We start from the raw sequence: 5,807 nt of genomic DNA on the forward strand, positions 1-5,807 counted from the left end.
ACATACCCATATATAGGACTCTCAATCAGAGGCAACTAGAAAACACCTGCCTCCAATTGAGAGTCCAACCCCAATAAACTAGACATAGAAATACAAAAGACCACAGAAATACAAACCTAGAACATAACCCCAAAAACCCAGAACTAACTAAACCAACACCCTACTAAATAAATCACCACCCCGAACCACAAACAAAATACCCTCTGCCACGTCCTGACCAAACTGACAGTACCCCCCCCCCCCCCCCCCCCCCCCCCTAAAGGTGCAGACCCCGGATGCACCTCATAAATAAAAATAAATTAAAATGTTTTTTAAAAATCCCCCTAACCTAAAGAGAGGGAAGGGAGGGTGGCTGCTGTCACCAGCGGCACTTGTGCTACACCCCCCCTCCCAACCCACCTATACAGGAGGTGGTTCTGGCTCCGGCCTACTGTCCTCCAGAATGCAGACAGACTTGCTCAGTTTCGGGCCGTAGGCAGACTCCCATCGTTCCGGATCGTAGGCAGACCTCTTCCGTTCCACACTGTATGCAGACTCATTTGATACACAGTTAATCATATTTAGTTCCAGATCGTCAAAAGACTTACTCAGTTCCGGGTCGCTGATAGACTCCCTTCGGTCCCGGGTCGCAGGCAGATTCCCTCGGTCCCAGGTCGCAGGCAGATTCCCTCGGTCCCGGGTGGCAGGCAGTCTCCCTCGGTTCCGGACTAGACACTGTTGCCGGATACTCTGGACTGCACACTGTTGCCGGATACTCTGGACTGCACACTGTTGCCGGATACTCTGGACTGCACACTGGTGCCGGATACTCTGGACTGCACACTGGTGCCGGATACTCTGGACTGCACACTGGTGCCGGATACTCTGGACTGCACACTGGTGCCGGATACTCTGGACTGCACACTATTGCCGAACTCTCGAGGCTGGGCTGACGCACTGGAAGCCTGATGTGTGGTACTGGTACTGATGTGCCAGTCTGGGGACACGCACCTCAACGCTAGTGCGGGGAGCGGGAACAGGCCGAGTCGGACTGGGTTGACGCACTGGAAGCCCGATGCGTGGTGGTGGTACTGGAGGTATCAGCCTGGGAACACGCACTCAGGGCTAGTGCGGGGAGCGGGAACAGGACGAGTCGGACAGGGCTGACGCACTGGACCGTAGAGGCGTACTGGCGGTCTCGAGCGCAGAACTGGCATCACTCTTGCTGGCTGGATGCCCACTTCCCCCTGGCAAATGCGGGGCGCTGGTACTGCGCGTACCGGCCTAAAAATACTTGGCCTCGCCACAGTACCCATTACCCCGAAGCACGGGACCTGTCCAGTCACTGGTTGCCCAGAAAAGGTACGGGGATTTGGCCTGGGGCTCAATCCTCGCCCAGCCAAACTACCTGTGTGCCCCCCCAAAAAATTTTATTGGGGCTGCCTCTCGGGCTTAAACGCCAGTCGTGTTCCCCTGTCTTCGCTCCACTTCTCACGATCGTCCCTCCATTGCTCCTTCCTCCGCTGCTTGGTCCTTATTTGGTGGGAGATTCTGTAACGGCTGTCGTCGGGAATAGAGGACCAAAACGCAGCAGGAATGTGGATGCTCATCTTGTTATTTATTTTAAATAAAGAGAACACCAAAATAACAAAACGAAGAACACACGAACAACAAAACAGTCTTGCCACGCTCACACAGGCAAAACAAGAAACAATCTCCCACAAACACTTAACCAAACACATACCCATATATAGGACTCTCAATCAGAGGCAACTAGAAAACACCTGCCTCCAATTGAGAGTCCAACCCCAATAAACTAGACATAGAAATACAAAAGACTAGAGACCACATTGAAATACAAACCTAGAACATAACCCCAAAAACCCAGAACTAACTAAACCAACACCTTACTAAATAAATCACCACCCCGAACCACATAAACAAAATACCCTCTGCCACAACCTGACCAAACTACAATAACAAATAACCCTTATACTGGTCAGGACGTGACAGATATTACTGCATGGTCGGAACTAGAAGCACAAGCATTTCGCTACACTTGCATTAACACCTGCTAACCATGTGTATGTGACAAATAAATTTGATTTGATTTGATGCAATTAAAGCCTTTAAGGCTGGGAAAACTCCAGGGCTGGATGGCATACTAGTGGAAGTATACAAAACTTTTTTGATACACTCAGAGGACCATTATTAGCATGTTTTAACCACTCCTATATAAATGGTAGATTATCAGACACGCAACAAGAAGGTCTGATATCATTATTACTGAAACAGGACCTAAGTGGTATATATAAAGATCCAGTCCATTCAAAAAAATTGGAGACCTCTTATACTTCAGTGTTGTGATGCAAAAATCCTAGCAAAATGCTTGGTGCATAGAATTAAAAAAGTATTGTCAGATATTATTCATCCTAATCAGACAGGTTTTTAACATGGACGATACATTGGAGATAATATAAGACAAGTACTGGAAACAAGAGAATACTATGAAATATTGGGGACACCAGGCCTGGTTTTCATAGCTGATTTTGAAAAGGCTTTTGATAAAGTACGACTGGCGTTTATATATAAATGCCTAGAATATTTCAATTTTGGAGAATCTCTTATAAAATGGGTTAAAGTTATGTATAGTAACCCTAAGGTGTAAAATAATAAATAATGGCTACATCTCAGAAAGTTTTAAACTGTCTAGAGGAGTAAAACACGGTTGTCCACTATCGGCATATTTATTTATTATTGCCAACAAAATGTTAGCTGTTAAAATTAGAACAAACAATGATATTAAGGGATTAGAAATCCATGGCTTAAAAACTAAGGTGTCATTGTACTCTGATGATTCATGTTATCTTTTAAACCACAATTAGAATCTCTCCACGGCCTCATAGAGGATCTAGATACTTTTGCTATCCTCTCTGGATTAAAACCAAATTATGATAAGTGTATACTATATTGCATATTGGGTCACAAAAAAATGCAAATTTTACATTACCGTGTAATTTACCAAATAAATGGTCTGACGGAAATGTGGACATACTCGGTATACAAATCCCAAAAGAAAGAAATGATCTCACTCCAAAAAATGTTTATAGAAAGTTAGAAAAAATAGATAAGATCTTGCAACCATGGAAAGGAAAATACCTGTCTTTTTTTGTGGAAAAATCACCCTTATTAACTCTTTAGTTATATCACAGTTTACCTATTTGCTTATGGTTTTGCCTACACCGAGTGACCTGCTTTTTAAATTATATGAACAAAATGTATTTTATTTTATTTGGAATGGCAAGCAAGACAAAAATTTAAAGGCCTATTTATATAATGAATATGAATTCGGAGGGCAGAAATGATTAAATATTAAAACATTAGACCGCTCACTAAAGGCATCAGTCATACAAAAGTAATACTTAAATCTAAACTGGTTCTCTAGTAAATTGGTAGGAATGTCTCATCCTATGTTCAAGAAGGGCCTTTTTCTGTCACGCCCTGACCTTAGAGAGGCTTTTTTATTCTCTATTTTGTTAGGTCAGCGTGTGACTTGGGTGGGCATATCTATGTTTCTATTTCTTCGTTGGCCTAGTATGGTTTCCAATCAGAGGCAGCTGTTTCTCGTTGTCTCTGATTGGGGATCATACTTAGGCAGCCCTTTTTCCCACCTGTGATTTTGGGATCTTGTAGTCGATCTTGTAGATCGTGTAGTTGCTTTCTGCACTGCATATAGCTTTACGTTCGTTTTTGTATTTTGTTGTTTTTCCCGGTGTCATTTTAAATAAAAAGAAAATGTACGCCTACCATGCTGCACCTTGGTCCAGTTCTTTACACGAGCGTAACATTTTCCCTTTATTCAGATTACACCTGCTGACTTTCGGTTGTTTGAAAAGGAAATAATCTCCAAAATATTGTTATTTTTTAAACAAGCCTTAGAAAGTTGGTTGCACTTTGAGTTTAATCCACCTGAAAAGACAGCACAAATAATACACCAAATATTGTGGTTAAACTCAAATATACTGATTGATAAAAAAAACGTATTTTTTTGAAGAAATGTTTAAAAAATGAATAATTTTTGTGAATGATATCATAAATAGGACTGGTGCAGTTATGTCACACATGCAGCTAACACAGACATGGAAATGTCTGCTCTACCCAAAATTACAACCAACTAATTGCAGCATTAACACAAAAATGGAAGAGGCAAGTACAGTTAGGGAAAAAAGTATTTGATCCCCTGCTGATTTTGTACGTTTGCCCACTGACAAAGAAATGATCAGTCTATCATTTGAATGGTAGGTCTATTTGAACAGTGAGAGACAGAATAACAAAAAAATCCAGAAAAACGCATGTCAAAAATGTTATAAAGTGATTTTCATTTTAAGGAGGGAAATAAGTATTTGACCCCTCTGCAAAACATGACTTAGTACTTGGTGGCAAAACCCTTGTTGGCAATCACAGAGGTCAGACGTTTCTTGTAGTTGGCCACCAGGTTTGCACACATCTCAGGAGGGATTTTGTCCCACTCCTCTTTGCAGATCTTTTCCAAGTCATTAAGGTTTCGAGGCTGACGTTTGGCACCTCGAACCTTCAGCTCCCTCAACAGATTTTCTATGGGATTAAGGTCTGGAGACTGGCTAGGCCACTTCAGGACCTGTGCTTCTTATTGAGCCACTCCTTTTTTGCCTTGGCTGTGTGTTTTGGGTCATTGTCATGCTGGAATACCCATCCACGACCCATTTTCAATGCCCTGGCTGAGGGAAGGAGGTTCTCACCCAAGATTTGACGGTACATGGCCCCGTCCATCGTCCCTTTGATGCGGTGAAGTTGTCCTGTCCCCTTAGCAGAAAAACACCCCCAAAGCATAATGTTTCCACCTCCATGTTTGACGGTGGGGATGGTGTTCTTGGGGTCATAGGCAGCATTCCTCCCCCTCCAAACACGGCGAGTTGAGGTGATGCCAAAGAGCTCCATTTTGGTCTCATCTGACCACAACACTTTCACCCAGTTGTCCTCTGAATCACTCAGATGTTCATTGGCAAACTTCAGATGGGCATGTATATGTGCTTTCTTGAGCAGGGGGACCTTGCGGGCGTTGCAGGATTTCAGTCCTTCACGGCGTAGTGTGTTAACAATTGTTTTCTTAGTGACTATGGTCCCAGCTGCCTTGAGATCATTGAAAAGATCCTCCTGTGTAGTTCTGGGTTGATTCCTCACCGTTCTCATGATCATTGCAACTCCACGTGGTGAGATCTTGCATGGAGCCCCAGGCCGAGGAAGATTGACTGTTCTTTTGTGTTTCTTCCATTTGCGAATAATCGCACCAACTGTTGTCACCTTCTCACCAAGCTGCTTGGCGATGGTCTTGTAGCCCATTCCAGCCTTGTGTAGGTCTACTATCTTGTCCCTGACATCCTTGGAGAGCTCTTTGGTCTTGGCCATGGTGGAGAGCTTGGAATCTGATTGATTGATTGACTGCATCTGTGGACAGGTGTCTTTTATACAGGTAACAAACTGAGATTAGGAGCACTCCCTTTAAGTGTGCTCCTAATCTCACCTCTTTACCTGTATAAAAGACACCAGGGAGCCAGAAATCGATCTGATTGAGAGGGTGTCAAACACTTATTTCCCTCAATATAATGCGTTTTTCTGGATTTCTTTGTTGTTATTCTGTCTCTCACTGTTCAAATAAACCTACCATTAAAATTATAGACTGATCATTTCTTTGTCAGCGGGCAAATGTACAAAATCAGCAGGGGATCAAATACTTTTTTCCCTCACTGTAGGTTCTAATTTTCAGAGTACAAGCTCAATGAACACTATGA

Source organism: Salmo salar, chromosome 22 (genome assembly GCF_965601325.2).
Source record: "Salmo salar chromosome 22, fSalSal1, whole genome shotgun sequence".
Classification (NCBI taxonomy): domain Eukaryota; kingdom Metazoa; phylum Chordata; class Actinopteri; order Salmoniformes; family Salmonidae; genus Salmo; species Salmo salar.